At 42.0% G+C, this 18,622-nt stretch overlaps 1 protein-coding gene across 4 annotated transcripts in view; it reads right to left on the bottom strand.

Annotated features, from left to right (window-relative positions):
• Nucleotides 1-18,622, bottom strand: part of Lyn (LYN proto-oncogene, Src family tyrosine kinase) — a 134,856-nt gene that overhangs the window by 111,247 nt on the left and 4,987 nt on the right. Inside the window, exon 1 of one of the 4 annotated variants that reach the window (XM_090338832.1) lies at nucleotides 6,489-6,536. The exons of the other annotated variants lie outside the window; for them this stretch is intronic. The gene's annotated coding sequence lies outside the window, so the exon portion shown is untranslated. Of the gene's footprint in view, nucleotides 1-6,488; nucleotides 6,537-18,622 lie in introns of those variants that run through there. 4 annotated transcript variants of the gene reach the window in all.

The following is an 18,622-nucleotide window of genomic DNA, read 5'->3' as shown; positions in this document are numbered from 1 at the left end:
AGAGGGGAGAAAGGAAGGAAGGAAAGGAGGGAGGGTAGGACATGCCATGGAACCTTAAAACCTATATAAACAAGAAAACACCTTAAATTGACATAACCATAAACTAACAAGTAGTTAAGAACTCAATGGGGCAATCTCAATAAATGAAAAGAAACAAAGGAAACAACTTTCCCTTCACCAGGAAAGTTGAAAACTTTGGGGTCCATTGGTAGTTTGTCTGGAAGCAGGAATCTCACTACAAGAGGAGATGTCTGGCCCATCGTTTGGGTAGTGATGAGTGACTAACTTGAAGTGACCGCAGTTCATTATTTGCTTTCCTTCCACAGTGTTATCTGCTTTTCCTTACAGAGCTTGATTCACATCCCTTAACTGTTTTTATTGTCTCCTTGCTAGATCTCTGGTTAGTTTTTTAATTTTATTTTGAATACTTTAAATAAATAAATAAACAAATAAATAATAAATAAATGCCTCCAAAAAGGCTGCACCCTTGTGTGATCTGTTGTGAAGTCAATTTCCCCTTGGTATTGACCTCTTCAACCCCATGACGATCCCAGCACAAATCCATGTCCACCCTGAGATGAGAGTGACTCAGATCACAGTCTGAAAGCTAGTCGTTGGTTGGGCCAGGAAGTATGCCTTGATACTTGTGAGTGCTCAGCAGGGAGCTCTCTTCATGCCCTTTCTGCTGCCTGGGAATGGTTTGTCATGAGCTGGGGAGGGTGGAACAGTGACCACACATCAGAGTTCCTACAGGCTCAGTGTACTGGGTCTAAACCACTAGCATGTCCAAGTTCATTCTAAACCACAAATAAAAACAATGACACAAGACACCATTGCCCACGCTCCAGCTCTAGTCCTACTGCACAGAAAGTGAGCGTAACACATCTCCCATACCCCTGCCACCCCCAAACTGCTGGAATCAGAGATGATCAAATTCAGAGAAATTACCAGATGTACTTCTGTGTGTGTGTGTGTGTGTGTGTGTGTGTGTGTGTGTGTGTGTGTTGTGTGTGTGTGTGTTAATAAACTTCTAACATAGATACATTGTACTTCTTTTTTTTTTTCCCCAGTCCTGGGTCTTGAACTCGGGGTCTGGGCACTATCCTTGGGCTTTCTCAAGGCTAGTATTCTACCACTACTGGTTTTGTCTGTGTATGTGGTACCGAGGACTTGAACCCAGGGCTTCATGCATCCCAGGCAAGCACCCTACCACTAGGCCATACTCCTGGTCCCATGTATTGTATTTTTATTTATCTATTATATAAATATGCACATATATATAAAGATAACTATAAATTTGTTATATATCTGGGTGCCTCAATCCTAGCTACTCAGAAAGCTTGAGATCTAAGGATCCTGCTTTTAAGCCAATTGGAGCAGAAAAGCCTGTGAGATCCTATGTCCAATTAGCTAGCAAAGAGCTGTTAATGGAGATGTGTCTCAAGTAATACAGCCTTGAGCAAGAAAGCCAAATGATATCACAAAGCCCGAGTTTATGCCCCAGTATTGGCACACACACACACACACACACACACACACACACACACAAACAAAAAATAAATAAAATAAGGGTCTTCGCATGAGAATCCAAGGCCAAACCCAAGGTCTGGTGTTGACATCATAGCATTAATTAAATAATTCCTTTTATGTTCAAGTTGGTGTCAGAACATTTCTGTTCCTACTGACTTCATCAAAAGAAAAGAAAATTGAAGTTTTATTAAGGGAATCACCCAATACCTTGAATACTAAAAGGAAGTAGAGGAATTTAAATATATGCTCCTTTTTAAAGGAAAAGTTGAAGTCTTATCTGTTGTTTAGTTGCTATTCTCTTCACAGCGTCTTCAATACTGTATAAAGAGATGTGATTGCAACAGAAGACATTCAGTTGCAGATGGTTCAAGAGTGGCAAAGGCCAGGGCAGTGAAATCCCTATCTAAGAAATCAGCTAGTTTTGTCTAGACATGGAAGACACTTGCCATAAGTTCCACCCAGAAATTTGGATGGGAATGAACTATGTGATTCACTAGATCTATACGAACTTCCTTTTGTGATTAAAGTAATTTACTAACTAAAAGCTTCACAACTTTTCCAAGTTCAGATTTTAGAGCAGCTTTGTAAGGGATTAGACAAATGGAAGATATCAAAAGCTACTGTCTAAAGGTAAGAAATACATAATCTAGGTAAACAGTTAGCCAAAGAAAAATGTCAGATACATACAGAAAAAAGAAAAGCCTAATTCAGCCATCTAGTCTTAGCTACATAACACATTATGTTTCCAGATCATAAAAAGGAAATTACTTGTTCCCAATAAACAGTGACAATAGTTACACATAAACTGAGCTGTCCTCTGAAGTTCATTCAGATAATGGTTTCACTTTGATCATAATTTAAACTCATGTTAATGTTTAAATTTTCTATTCAATGCCCACAAATTTGTTTGGGCTTTTGTTTTTTCGTTGTTGTTCTTTCCAAATCTTGTTCACAATAACTGCCACCAAGTTGGCCCAGCTGTGATCTCTGTTGCTTTGGCTGCCCTTTCTGACTGGTGGGGTCTGAACTCTGGCCTTTCCAAATCAGAGTGGCTGTACAACAGGTTCTTATAGCTATGGCTCTCAGCCTGGCTGCCAGATGTTGTGGGTTAAGTTCCAACTCCATCTCACAGAATAATGTGACAGTAAACAGGTTAACCAGCCTTTATTGATCTGCAAAAAACAGGTAGTTATACCTATTTCAAAAAGAAAGCTGGCCACCCCTGGCTCACAATTATAATTCCAGTGACTCAGAAGACTAAGGTCTGAGGATCGTGAAGTCAGCCCAGGCAGAAAAATCTATGAAATTTTATCTCCAATTAACAGAAGAAGGGGGGGGAGGCAGAAATGGAGCTATGACTAAAGTGGTAGAGGGCCGTTTCAAGTAAAAACGCTAAGGGGTAACACCAGGTACTATAGTGAACTAACATAGGGCATGCTCAATATATATTCCCTGTGTCATATTTACTTTTAGTCTTTTGGAAGTCAATTTGATAAACCAAAGTCAAGCCATTTCCTCCAACGTAGGACAATTATGATTCTTCTAAAATAACTTTTCAAAGTTAAAAAAGACACATATTTTTGGGAGTCGGGCTAATGAGTCTTCCATTTACTTAGAAATTAAATAAGCAAAATATTATCTCAGCACCTCTGATTCCTTATCAGTAACAAGACTGTCAATAATACCTTCAAAGGCACTGGTCATCTAACAGGATGTGCATTTATTAAACTATGACTTATTATGGAAGCCTTAACAAATAATAACTGCTTGCTATCTGGCATCATTGCATAATGATTAAGGAAGAAACCTGTTTTCCTTTCTGTGCCTAAACCAATCATAACCAGGCTCCATTTTCTCCTTGGTTCTCTAAGGTTGATCTTTCATCTGAAAAGATGATGTCACATGGCTCACTATCAGTACAAAAGTTCAAGGTTTGGGTGTCCTCAGCCAGTTCACGGAAGATCTGGACCTCTAAGAGCCAGAAAGTTCCTTTCACTTCCTGCAGAGGTTCAACAATACATGGAAAATCTGGGTTTGGGCGTCTCCTTTGTTCATATTTATGAACACTCTCCAAATATGAACACTCATCCAAATACTCTCATTTACCCACACATTTTGCTTTTATGCTTTAAGAAATATTTCCATGTTCTAGTGTGCATCCAGCTGCAGATGATCAGAACCTTTGCAAAGAAAAAAAGAGAAGAGAAATGTATGTGAGATGCCCTGGTGGCATGTGACTTCAGCTACTCTGGAGGCTGAGACTAGAGGAGCACCTAAACCCAGAGATGAGGCATCTACTGGGCAGCGTAATAAGATCCTGTCCCCCTCCCCCTCACAAAAAAAAAGTAGCAGGATCACTTTCCAGTAACTTCCATAAAGTCACACAGAACAAGATTCCTGTTGTCTATGCTAGCAGCAGGGTCTCATACCTGTAATCCTAGCTACTTGGGAGACTGAGATTGAGATTATAGTTCTAGACCACCCAAGGGCAACAAATAAGTTGTTAAGACTACTTCTCATCCCATACTTTATGAGTGCCTCTCAGCCTGAGCTATATATTAGATGAATCAAGTAGGTTCAGGCCAGGACAGGCAAGAAAAGTCTAAGAGATTCCATCTCCATGGAGGGAAGCTAGATACAATTCCATGTAATCCCAGCAACCAGAGAAAGCCTAAAATAGACTGATCACAGACATGCCTGAGCAGAACCAGAGACCCTATTGCAAAAATAACCACAAGGAGAGGTTTCTTAAATAACTGAAAATAGACCTTCCCTACGATCCCGCCATACCACTTCTGGGCATCTATCCTGAACATCATAACCCAGGATATGATAAGGACACCTGCTCAGCTATGTTCATCTCTGCACTATTCACAATAGCCAGGTGATGGAAACAATCCAGATGCCCTACTGCAGATGAATGGACACAAAAAAAATGTGATATATATATATATATATATATATATACACAATGGAATTCCAAGTAGCCAACAAACAAGATAAAATAATGGCATTTGAAGGGAAATGGATGAATCTAGAGCGAACCATGTTGAGTGAGACAAGTCAAGACCAAAGGCACATGGTATCCTTAATATGTGGCTATTAGATCCAGACAGTACAAGAGCGAGGACTCAATATTTGTGTACCCAATGCTATGGACATGTTATTGGAAATATAAACACAGCTACATAGACATAAAAATCTATGACTCTATAGACACAATGTTTTATTACATAGATTAATATGTATCTAAGACATACAAACCCTCAGCCTAATTTTAATTATGTTCTAAAATCTAAGTGCAAGAGATTCCCTTCTTGAATACTTGTTTGTTAAACATGTCATTTGAAATATGATGTAAAAATCAATGTTACTAAATTCTTTAATAAAAAACAAAACAAAACAAAAAAACACAAGGGCCTGGAGTGTGGCCTAGTGGTACAGTGCTTGCCTAGCATGCATGAAACCCTGGGTATCACATACATAGAAAAGGCCAGAAGTGGCGTTGTGGCTCAAGTGGCAGAGCTTTAGCCTTGAGCAAAAGGTGTCCAAGGATTTCCAGGCACCACAGGCTCAGGCCTGTAATCCTAGCTACTTAGGAGGCTGAGATCTGAGGATCCCAATTCAAAGTCAGCTCAGGCACAAAAGTCTGTGAAACTCTTATCTCCAATTAACCACCAGAAAACTAGAAGTGGTGTTATAGCTCAAGTGACAGAATGCTAGCCTTGAGCTGAAGAGCTCAAGTACAGCACCCAGGCTCAAAGTTCAAGCCCCAGGACCAACCAACCAACCAACAAAAAAAAAGTGTCCCAGGACAGTGCCAAGGCCCTGAGTACAGGTCTAGCAAAACAAAACAAAACTACTCAGGAGGCTGAGATCTGAAGATCATGGTTCAAAGCCAACCTGGAAAGAAAAGTCCAGGAGATTCTGATCTCCAATTATCCACCAAAAAGAAGTAGAGTTGTGGCTCGAGTGGGAGAGTGCTAGCCTTGAGCCAGAAAGCTTGGGGACAGTACCCAGGCCCTGAGTGCATGGCATGTGCATGTATGTGCACAAGGAGAGAGGGGGGTGGGGAGGGAGAGGGGGGGAGGGGGAGGGGGGGAGGGGGAGAGGGAGAGGGAGGGAGAGGGGGAGGGGAGAGGGGGAGGGGGAGAGGGAGGGGGAGGGGGAGGGGGAGAGGGAGGGGGAGGGGGAGGGGGGAGGGGGAGAGGGAGGGAGAGGGAGAGGAAGAGAGAGGGAGAGGGGGAGGGGGAGAGGGAGAGGGAGAGGGAGAGGGAGAGAGAGAGAGAGAGAGAGAGAGAGAGAGAGAGAGAGAGAGAGAGAGAGAGAGAGGGGGGGGGGTATGGAAAAAACAGGATTGGAAGTGTGGTTAGTTGTATCACAATACCATCACCCTAACAAACAAGAGATCCTGAATTCAAATCCTAGTAATGAACCAAAAAGAATTAAAGGCCTGGCACATGGCACTGGTGGCTCACACTTTAATCCTAGCTACTCAGAAAGCTGAGATCTCAAGATCACAGTTCAAAGCCAGACTGAGTAAGAAAGCACATGAGACTTTTTCTCCTATTAACCACAGAAAACCAGAAGTAGGGGTATGGCTCAAAGTGGTAAAGTGCTAACCTTGAGCAAAAGAACTCAAGGACAGCACCCAGGCTCTAAGTTCAAGCCCCATGACCAAAGAACAAAACAAGACAAACCTAAATAAATCAAACAAACAATAAGAAGAAAATATTCAATATATCATACGTGGAGTACCTCTATACAATCACAGATAAACTTGCCAACAATGTACTGCTATTAAGATCTATGTAACACATGGTTTCAGGACCACAGTGAGAATTTGTGCTTCCAGATGTGGAGCTATGTCCTATGATCGAATACTATACCTACTCCTACGACACTGTCACCAAGAAGGGAACGGCTCCAAAGTATACTTCAGTGAACCAGTGCCTTACCTGGTCTTGTGAGAATCCTAGCAGCCGCAATTCGTCCTCTAAATGAGGACACTAGGAATCAGAGACGTTCCCAGATGGAGGCACTGCTTTCATCCTTGTAGGAAGAGGTTGTAATGCCCCCAACATTCTCCTCAGATTGAGCTCAGTATTAGGGGTTGAGATGGAGCTCAGAGGTAGAACACTTGCCTGGCATCAGCAAGGGCCCGAGTTCCATTCTTAGCACTGCCACACAATTAAAATTCTGCTTTCCAAGGCTCCCTCCAAGTAAAGTTTATTCTAGGATGAACAATACCGCCCTCTATCATCTGGGAGGACCCCAATGGAGAAAGTATTTTATCTTTCTAGACCCGAGAGCTTCATCTGGTTATTAGTGAAAGACCCAAGAAAGATTTTCCTCCCCCAGTAATATTGAATTTTATTTTTAAAATTGCATCATAAGGGGCCGAGAGTTTGGCCTAGTGGTAGAGTGCTTGCCTAGCATGCACGAAGACCTGGGTTCGATTTCTTGGTACCACATACATAGAAAAAAGCCAGAAGTGGTGCTGTGGCTCAAGTGGTAGAGCTCTAGCCTTGAGTAAGTCCAGGGACAGTGCTCAGGCCCTGAGCCCAAGCCCAGGACTGGCAAAAAAAAATTGCATCATAAGTTAGACCTCAAAATCCTGCAACATTAAATGAATAAAATTGGAAACAGTTTAGTCTGGGAAACATCAAAAACTGTACAGAATATGATTAAAACCAGTTGCCTGGAATTTCTCGTTAAAGGCAGCTGGAGTGAAGGCTAGCTGGGGCGAAGGGAAACTGAGGTTGGGGAAAAAGGGTAGTGACCACTCACAGGCATAGGAGTTCTTTTGGTTGTGATGTAAATGGTCTATAATTAATTGTGTTTATGGCTGCCAGACTCTGAATGAAGTAAACATCACTGAATTGAACACTTGATGGGGTGAATTTTGTGTTACATGAGTTATATCTCAACAAAGTCATTATTGAGGGAGATGAAAAGGTTCCACACAGCCTGATTTTATTTAAGTGACATTTTTATTAAGTGGTCATAGGATCAGAGGACAGAGCAGGTTGTCAGTACAGGATTTCAGAGCACAGGAGAGTTGAGTACAGGCAGCAGTCTCCTTTGAATACTTGTTACTATAGTATTAAATGATTCTATGTATGTGTTCAAATTCATATGACTTATAGAAAATAAGTTTTAAGATAGAATCTTGCTATGTTGCTCATATTAATCTCAGACTTTTGGATTTCAATATTTTCACACCTCAGCCTCAGCAGTAACTGGGAACTACAGGCAGGTAGATGTCCCTGTACCTGACGTGTGTATTGACATTGTACAATTAGATTTTTAAAATACACAAGATTAGCTTCTCAGCGTCAACTCTAATTTTAACATGTTATACTTAGCGGAATAAAAATGATGTGTTAATAATGTTAATAGCTATTCAGATGGCTCAGAGTGCTACATACATCCCTTTTGTCAACTGCTTAAATATTGTGAATCACAAAGGAAGTCACAGGTTTTCCATTTAAATAGAGAAAAGTAGGAAATACTAGGGTGAAGACAAACGTAGAAGAAATGGCAATCCAAACTGTGGCCATATCTCCACTATCCTTAGCATTCAAGCCCTGCAGAACCACCAGTGAGGAAGTCAGAGGTCTAGATGGCCAAGAGATGGTAGCTGCTGACCTAGGCTGGTCTTAGGCTTGAACTCATGGCCTGGGCACTACCCTGATAGTTTGTGCTCAAGGCTAGTGCTCTACCATTTGAGCCACAGGTCCACTTCTGGCTTTTGGTGGTTAATTGAAGATAAAAAGTCTCATAGACTTTCCTGTCCAGGCTAGCTTAGAACTGCAATCCTCAGACCTCATCCTCCTGAACTGCTAGGATGATAGGCATGAGCCATCAGTGTACATTTTTAACTTGATAAGACTTCAAGAAGCATGTGCTTTGAGCTGACTGTTGGTAGCTAATACCTCTAATCCTACCTATAAACCTCAAGAGGCTGAAATCTGAGGAGTATGGTTTGAAGCCAGACTGGGCAGGAAAAAACTGTGAGACTCCCTCTCCAATCAATCAGTAAAAAGCTAGGCTAGAAGCATGGCCCAGGTGGCAGAGTGAGCAAGTTGAGACCTATACAGGACTATAGGCATTCACACACAGTTAGATGAAAGAAAAATACCCTTAGGGGAAGAACCTAAAGCTATAACTTCTCTGAACAATTAAAATACTATTTCTTGAAACAAACTCCATGAAATGAAAATATTGTTTGTTGTTGTTGTTTTTATTGGTGGTGATGGTGGTGCTTGTTTGGGCTTTGATTTTTTTTCTCTTTTAGGGGTGGTAAGGGGGGTGGGCAGAAAGGGAGGGAAGAAGGATGAACAAATGAAATTATGCTAGTCAGTACAGGCTGTATGGAAAATGACTTATGTAACTTATGAGCAGGGATGTGAAGAGGTTGGGGGGAAAGTAAAGGAAGGGGTGGTATTGTCCAATTAAATAAAAATACTCATTACCTGACTTATGAAATGGTAATTGCTCTGTACAACACTGTAATAATAGCAACAAAATTACATTAAAACTGTGGCTCAAACAGTGGTCTGTCAGCCTTGAACAAAACAACAGCTCAGGGACAGTGCCCAGGCCCTGAGTTCAAGCCCCAGGATTGATGTGCGCACATGCACATGTGTGTGGGGACACACACACACACACACACACAGACACATGATCTTCAGTGTGGTGATGAACTCCCATAATCCCAGCTGTTCAGGAGGCTGAGGCAGGTGGATTACTTAGCCCCAGAAATTGGAGACTCACCTGGGCAACCCAGCGAAACTCATCAAACAAAAACCATAACCTCAAGTGTGCTATCAGATTCCTCGAAGGCATTGCTATGGTGTGAAAGGGCGTGGTAAAGGTTTGGTCACCACTGGTGGAGATACTGCAAGGTACAGTAGACCTTTAGAAGGCTGGGCCTTCGAGGAGCTCCTCAGGCGGAATGCTTATGAAGGCGATGGTGGGGACCTGGCCTCCTCTTCTTTCTTTAGGTTTCCTGGCTCAGGAGGTAACCAACTTGGTCCCCCACACCACTCTGCCACAAGGCCCTACCTCACCAAAGTTCAAAGCAATAGTGCCATTCCATCTTGGACTAGAAATTCCCAAACTAGAAACTAAGAGGTTTTTGTTTTTGTTTTTTTAAATTATTTATTCATTACCTCACGTATTTTGCTATAGTAATGTGTATTACCTCATTAAATCCCTGCAACAATGTGATAACTGGACAAGCATCGGTAATTATGATTTATGTAACAGAAAATAACTCCTTAAGGGCAAAGGTATTTAACACTTAGACTAGAATTCCTGAATCTGTTTATAAACTATAACATTCCACTGTTCTAGAGACATCCCAGCACTCTCCATGAGCTATTTAGGTGCTAATTGATAGTACCATGGTTCACATTCTTCACCAAGTAAGGAATCAGTCATTTTTCCTCTGGTTCCCAGTGAAGGAACTTACTTTTTTCCCTTTGGAAACTTCTCTGTTGGTTCAGATGCTCTCTACCAGACCAACAGACCAAATAGGAAAATGCAGATGGCAAATACAAGCAACAGTAGCTAGGGAGCGGGAGGGGGAGTGAACATGGGAGTTGATAATGTAGACAGAAAAACTCAAGGTTCAGGGTGTCCTCCTTATCCCCTGCCTTGACCCAGACCTGCAGGTTTTTCACACACACACACACACACACACACACACACACACACACACACACACACACAGCTTCCTCAATATTCACATGATGTGCAGGTACTTCTGCTTGCTGTATTTTTCCTATTTTGTACAAAACAGAAATTTAATACTGCTTTTTAAGTGCTTTCACTTTCTGAGCCAGGCACCAGTGGCTCACATCTGTAACCACAGCTCCTTCAGAGGCAAAGAGTCAAAGGATAGCAGTTCAAGGCCAGTCCTGGGAAAGAAGTTCACAAGACACCATCTTAACAATAGCTGGGCAGTGATACACACACACACACACACACACATACACACACACACACACACACAGGTACCTTATCCCAACCACATGAGAGGGCACAAGTGATAGAATCACAATTCCAGGACAAGAAGTTCTAAAGATCTTATCTCTAATTAAAAAAAAAAACCTTGACATAAAAGCATGCATCTATTGTCCTAGCTACAATAGTAACTGTAAATAGGAAGATTAAGGTCTAGGGTAACCCTGGGAAAAAAAAAAAGAAAAATCTTATCTCAAAAATAACCAAAGTGCAAAGAGCTGGAGGTGGAGTTCAGACAGTAGAGAGTCTGCCTAGCGAGCAAAATGCTCGTTCAAACCTTAATATTAAAAAAGTTTTTAAGTAAGTGTGTGTGTGTGTGTGTGTGTGTGTGTGTGTGTGTGTGTGTGTATGCCAGTCCTAGGCTTTGAACTCAAAGCCTGGGTGCTGTCCCTTAGAAAAGCTTAACTTTTTGAGTATAGTTGTCCTCCAGTCAGTGTCATGAGGAACTGGATCCAGGACTCCCTGTAAATTCCAAAATTATAGATCTTCCTGTCTGCAGTGCAAATGTATGTGACTTATGCATTATTTAATAGGTAGTTGTTAGACTGTTTTGTTTAAGAAATGATGACCAAAACATAATCTGCATATGTCCAGTACAGGTGCAATTTAATAAAAACATATTTTCAATCCACAGTTGGTTGAATCAGAAAATAGAAAGCCCAAGAATCCCGGGGATGACTTTATATATGGAACAATTCTGCTATTGAATGGCTATACTGAAAGCCATAGTCATTGCATATTCATGAGTAGTGAGGATCCAAGAAATGTTTTCTGAATGATGAATAAATAAAGCATGACTTCATGGATTAGCAAATTCTTCAGGTCAAAGTGTGACCCCCCCCCCCAACCATCAACAAAAGCAAATATCAGAACAACGTAGAGCACAAGCTAAACAAACAGTCCATAATAAAGGTGTTGTGTTCCTTGCCACAGAAAAAGAGTCCTGTTTCACTAAAGGGACGAGCTCCTGGCGTCCATGTAGAGACAGCAGCGAAGTGTCCCCTCACAGGCACAGCTGGCTGTGGCTCAGTGGAAACCGTCCGAGCTCACCACATATTTGCATTTATAAATTTACTTCTAAGTGCAGCCCAGAGTAAGAAAACAAGCTATTTATGGTACATGCTAACTAATTTTACTCATTAATGGGTAAATACAAGGCATTTAAATAAAGCGTAGACAAGTGTGAGAAACACAACCCCTGAGTCCCCAGAGCAAGGACTCCCTCTGGGATTGAAGGATAATCAGTCTCATGTGCAAGAAATGCTGGCAACAGCCAGATACACTGTCTGAAAAGCTGTTCACCTGTCAATCCAACCGGTTTGAGGCTGCTTTTCAGTTCTTGCACTGCGTTGCTGCAATTGAAGGAAAATTGTTTACAGAATGGCACATCCCTTTAAGAAGTTCTTTTGGGTGGAAGGTGAGAAGGGCAGGAGCAATGGTCTGAATTCTCACTGGCAAGTGGTTATGCAAGGTCCAGACTTTTCTGCTCTCTGTACTGTGTGTGTGTGTGTGTGTGTGTGTGTGTGTGTGTGTGTGTGTGTGTGTGAGTGTGGGGGTATATGTGAGCATGCGTATGGCACTAGGGCATGAACTCAGCTGGACTCCGTTCTTTAGCTTTTTTCGCTTAAGGATAGTTCTCTACCACTTGGTACTTGCACATCATACTTAAATACCTCACAATGGGAAAAAAAGAACCTTTTCAAAAATCCTCTCAATAACAAAAACAAAAGAAAAGAAAATTAGAAACATTTTAGGGGCCTAAGCATTGTTCTTGGGCTTTCCCAAGAGTAGAGCTCTACCACTTGAGCCACAGCACAATTTCAAGCTTTTTCTATGTATATGGTACTAAGGAATTGAACCTGGGTCTTCATGCATGCTAAGGCAAGCACTCTACCACTAGGCCAAATTCCTGACGCCCAAATTAAAAACTCTTTTGTTTTTGTTGGTAATGGGACTTGAACTCTGGGCCTAGGCACTGTCCCTGAGCAATTCTGCTCAAGGCTACCGCCCTACCCCTTGAGCCCATGCAACTTCGGATTTTTCTGGTAATTAATTGGAGATAGGAGTTTCATGGACTTCAGTGCCCAGGCTGGCTTTGAACTGTGATCCTCAGATCTCAGCCTCCTGAGTAGCTAGGATTACAAGCATGAGCCACTGGCACCTGACCAAATTAAAACTTTTTAAAAGAAAAAAATCCACTTAAGCTACACTTCTAAAATCTCAGCATGGAAGAGGCTGAAGTTGGAGGATTACAAATTCAAGGATAGCCTAGGCTACATAGAAAATTTTTATACAAGGTGGGGGAAAAGGTCCTTTGGAATCTAAGGGTGAAATTACTAAAATAATGAATGAATAAATAATGAAAAATTAAAATCATTCAGGCTGGGAGTAGAGTACTTGCCTGATAGGTGGGAAGCCCTGGATTTGAACCTGAACACTGCAAATTATTATTATTAGTAGTAATAATAATAAATTGGAATCAATCAACATCTAGAAATAGCAGTTTTATCAAGTTATAAAGTACAATTTTAGAGCCATTTAACCCCTTTTCTGAAGGTTCAATGGAGACCCCCCGTTGGTTGACCGCTAAGGATGGAGAAAGTGGGACAGGCAGCCTTAATTGTTGTTACCTTCTAATCCCCAATCTCCCCTTTATATATCCATTACCTCAATTCTCATATACTTTCTCACATCACAGCAAGTTCAACATTTTGTCAGTCAGAAATCCACAGGATCTTGTATTAAATGAGGTTGCAAAAGGCCCTATAATGTCCTCTGAACCAAAAGAGTGAATGCCAGTACACTTGATAAGGCCAATTCCTAAGCCAGAAGAACGGCACATTGATCCAACTTCATAGTGAAATACCCTCAAGACTGCCCCTGCCTATTTGTCCATCTGAAGAAACAAAATGTGGTACAATTGTTTTAGAATCTCCTTCCTTTGTAAGAATAACATTCTCACATTTTCAAATGAATGCTGGTTTTCTGCAGTAAGATCTCAATAACGACTCAGGGACTTGAAGTACCACTTCAAAGCCCTGCATAGAATTCTTCAGGATATACAACCAGTGCCTGAGCACCATCCTTGGGCTTTCTCAAGGCTAGAGCTCTTCCACTTGATCACAGTACCACTTCCGGCTTTTTTCTGTATATATATGCTACCAAGGAATCCAACCCAGGTCTTTGTACATGGTAGGCAAGCACTCTACCACTAGGCAAAACTCCCAGCCCAAGCTCTTTATTTGTTAAGGCATGGTCTTGCCACGTAGCTAGGACTGCAGTCATGAAACACTACTAGTTTCCTGCCTAGTTTATTGGTTGTGATGGACTCTTCACTTACTTTGTGCCCGGGCTGGACTTGATCCTCTAGATCAACTTCTGTTTCTCAATGGCTAGCAATTTAGGCATGCACCACCATGTCTGCTTTGTAAATGTTATTTTCTAGCTCTCAATGAATCTCTAAGGAAATCCTACTGAACCTCTTAATTAGTCATCCACCTATTCAAAGCAGTAAAAGAGAGCTCAAATGTCTTTTCACTCTTTGGCTACATCATAAAAGCCTTGTTACAAAAAAAAGTCTGACAAGAAACTGCCTGTGATGGGAAAAAAATGGCTTCTTGCTAAAAGACTCAGTTGACACCCCTTAATTTTGCAGTAAGATAAAACACATTATTTGCAGCCAAGGACTCTCCAAGCCTACCTGTCAAGCTTTATCACAGCTCCCAGATCAAGATACAGTAACACTATGAGGTCCCAGCACAACTCTCTGTGTGACCCTCCACCCTGTTCACTGAGCTGGCCCCTGCCCTCAGCATTTCCATATACATGGGTACACTATGCCTGACTCCCAGTAAATCCTCAAGGAAAGTTTGCCAAACCCAACACTAAACAGACTAGCAGGTGCTTCTTTAAGAAACTCTTCTTGGGCCAGGAGCTGGTGGTTCATGCCTATAATCCTAGCTACTCAGGAGGCTGAGGTCTGAGGATGGCAGTTCAAAGTCAACCTAGGAAAGGAAAGTCCATGAGACTTATCCTCTAATTAATCCCCCCCCCAAACAGTAGTAGGGCTGTGGCTCACAGTGGTAGAGTGCTAGCCTTGAGGGAAAATAGCTCAGAGACAGTGCTCAGGCTCTGAGTTCAAGCCTCATGAGAGACTCCCCCGATTCCCTCGGGGGGGGGGGGGTAAAGTGTTCTTGAGCTGAGATGAGATAGCAAGCTGGAGGCTCAAAGTTCAAACACATAAGTAGAAAAATAAGTAATGTAGACTCACAAGCACCATGCAGACTGGACAAAAACTCTCTGAGGATGCACCTGAGAGTCTCTAATAAAAATGGAAAATGATCTAAAGTGAGGGGAAAAAAAGAGCGAAAGGGGGAGGAGAGAAGTGAGAGAAAGAAGAGAGGATGAGAGAGAAGGAAGAAGGAAGAGAGGAAGGAAAAAGGGAGTGAGGGAGGGGGAGCAAGGGGGATGGAGGAAGGGAAAGGGAAAGAAGGAAGGAGAAAAATGTCTTCAAACCAGGTGTAGTGGTGCACACTTGGAATCTGAGCACTCGGGAGGCAGAGACAGGCCAGCCTGGGTGCAGAGAAAAACAGAAAAGAAAAAGAATGTTCTTTACAACATTCCCCGGCATGCTAGTGCACTTGGGGCAGATCAACTTAAAATTACACTGGAGTTCAGCATCTGTAGGTTTCACCCTGGAGGGGTGGGAGGGAAGCCAAATGTGCACACTTATTTTCACATGAGTCCCTTAAAATACCATCGAACCACCGTTTGTGTAGTCACACTGGATTATAATTAATCTAGAGCCGATTCAAAGTATACTGGAGGAAATGCTGCTGCTGCATTTTAGACAAGAGATTTGGGTCTTTCACAGTTTGATCTCCTTCCCAAGTTCCAGAACCCAGTACTCACGCAAAACTCTTTCGGCCCTCTGGTTCTACCTTCCTGATATACACTCGGGCTTCGTTTCAGTGCTCCTGCTGCTGTTTTCAAATCCTATCTGATCACTGTTCGTTGAAAAATGATGTTGAGAGCTGGGGCTATAGGTCAGCAGTAGAACACTTGCCTAGGATGCAAATGATTCTGGGTTGGATCCCAATATTGTGAAAAATGAAATAAAAAGGGGGCTAATAGGATCTAAGTACACTATATGTACATGTGAAAATAGCTTAATGTAACCCATTAAAATAGCATTTTAAAATATATAAATAATTCATTCAAAGAAGCACAAAACTTAATAAATAAAAACAAAGATTATTCAGGTGGAGTGGCTCATCCCTGTAATCCTAGCTACTCAGGAGGCTCAGATCTGAGGACCACAGTTCTAAGTCAGCCAAGGCATGAAATTCTGTGAGACTTCTTATCTCCAGTTAACCACCAGAAAACTGGAAGTGGTGCTCAAATGGTAGAGCAGTAGCCTTGAGCTGAAGGACTCAAGGATAGGGCTCAGGCCCTAAGTTCAAGTCCCACAACCAACTCCCCCCCTCAAAAAAAAGATCTCAAAAGAAAAAAAAAGTGGCACTGTGGCTCAAGTGGTAGAGCCCTAGCCATGAGCTGAAGAGCTCAGGGACAGCACCCCAGGCTCAGAGTTCATGCCCCATGACTGACAAAAAAATTAGTACCCACTCTTCACCCAGAAATAAGATTTGGGGATTAAAAAGTTGATATGCATGCCATTTGAAATATGATGTAAAAATCAATGTTAATAAATTCTTTAATAAAAAATGAAAAAGAGTTGATATGTATTGTTGATAGAGAATTTATTATACATATGAATATTTTCTTTCAGAAAGGATTCTACTACTTATCTACCTTTACTCAGCTTTGAAATCACCTACTTCAAATTAGTATATATAATTCCATATGCTGGCTAAGATGTCTACGGGATATTCCATTGTATGGATGTATCTCAATCCACATTTTTATTGTTACTACAGAGGTGCTATACAGTGGGGTTCTATTTACATATGTCAGATAAGAAGTACCATTTCCTTTTGTGCAGTGTCATCCGTTCCCTTATTCTCTTCCAGTCCCTCCTTCCCATCTCTACCCACCAGTTGCAGAGTTTAGTTTCATCAATATCTAATGTTGTGCCCTGCTGCACTTTTTCCTGAGACTCTGTGCCCTCCTCTCACCCTCCCACAGATATGCACATGAATACACTGTATATAAGGTAAGAACACACAGTCCTCAGAAAAACAAAGCAAAATTTAAGAAAAAAAAGTGCTTTGTTTCCATATCTTTGGAGTTTATTTCAGTATGTATATTATTTCATATACATATAGTGAGGTGCTGGAGTTCAATCTGCATGTTTTGCTTTTGTTTTTTGTTTTGGGACAGGGTCTGACTACGTTGCCCAGGATGGCTTCAGAACTTTTAAACTCAAATAATCCTCCTGCTTCTGCTTCCCAAGTAGGTGGACTGATTGACCTGCCTCAGTTGAATTTGTATTTGTTTCATAAATGTCCTGCCTTTACTAAAATTATGGACTTGCTGGCCCCTGTGTGCATTTTAGAGCCAGACGGTGGCATGAGGTAGAGGCTCCTCCAGACCCCAGCAAGCCAATGGGGCTTCTTTCTGCACAAATTTTCTATGACCTGTTTTGGTATAGTTTTATTTTTGCATGCAAACATATATATTTGAGCATAAAATAAAGTATGTATCTTGATAGAAGTTTTGGTCCAAGGGGCTTTAACAACCATTGTTTTTATCCTAAGAATTAAAAAAAAAATAGCCCTAAACTGTTGTGGTCAGGATGATTCCTCTTACCAGACTGTGTGAACAGTACAAGATTTCAACATATCTGCTTAGAGTTTCCCAATGGTTTCTAAGATGGCCAATTTCAAAATGGACATTTTCTGTGGCTGGTAAAATAAGTATGGTGGCAGCAGACAGTGGCCTAGGGCTAGAAGGTCGTGGGAGGAGAAAAGTCACTGTGTGATGGGGGGTGGAGGGGGACGGGGGAGAGGGGGAGGGGAGTATAAGAGGCCACAGGCAAATGATGTGCTAAGGAGGATGTGGAGGGGAATAGAACTTCCTTGGTACCTCCTCCCTCTGTAATGTGCTGCCCTCAGTGACACCCTTTCCCCTGTGGAAAGCAGAAGTGGTCCTCCCTCCTCTCCAAGGGGCCTCTGGAGACCAGCTTCTCCATTCCCCTCCTCCCTGTGGGGGTTAACATTTATTTACAGGAAGCCTAGGTCACTCACTCAACCCAGTTAAGTGGCCAGCTGGCTTTAGGGAATGCAACGTGGTCACACGTGTCTGCAGTCCCCAGCCCTCAAGAGGGACCCAGTGACACAAGTATACCACCTACCAGGTAGGAGGTAAACTGAGAGGAAGGAGGGAACTGGATAGCCTATTTGCAAGGAGCTTCCCACATGTGTGGTTTGGTGTCAATAAAGGATGGGCACACACAGGTGGGTGTGCGGGTAGCGCAAGGCAAGACATCTGACTCTGACTGAACCATGAACTGGAAAAAAAGGAAATGAGACCAACTAAAAGACCCTCTAAGCTCTACACACTTGAAGACTTCTTCCCCAATATGGTAAACTCAACAAAAGCAGGGCCTAGACACTTAGGAAACTGCCACTCAAGGGGATTGTGTGACTTTCCCCTCCGTTGTGTAGTTTTATAAGATACCCAGGGATCTTGGCATTCTGAACAATGGAGACGGTTACAATACGAGACTGCTGATCTCTGTACATAATTGGACCACTTATATCTTGTCACTTCCTGAACTGGACAGTGGAGGCTGATATCAAAGAACTGTTATCCAAAGTCAGCTTGAGCAAGAAATCCCTATTTTCAACTAACCACCAAAAAGCCAGAAGTGGAGTTGTGGTTCAGGTGGTAGACTGCCAGCTTTGAACAAAAAAAGCTAAGGGCTCTGAATACAAGGCCCAGTGATGGCACAAAAATATATATTTATTTATATCATGTCACTTCCTGGTTTGAAAAAAGGCTTTAAAAGACGATAGGAAGCCGGACGCGGATGGCTCATGCCTATAATCCTAGTTACTCAGAAGGCTGAGATCTGAGGATCGAAGCTCAAAGCCAGCCT

The sequence above is a fragment of the Megascapheus bottae genome, chromosome 9 (genome assembly GCF_031878675.1).
Source record: "Megascapheus bottae isolate mThoBot1 chromosome 9, mThoBot2.hap1, whole genome shotgun sequence".
Taxonomy (NCBI): domain Eukaryota; kingdom Metazoa; phylum Chordata; class Mammalia; order Rodentia; family Geomyidae; genus Megascapheus; species Megascapheus bottae.
This window is presented reverse-complemented; position numbering and strand designations above follow the sequence as displayed.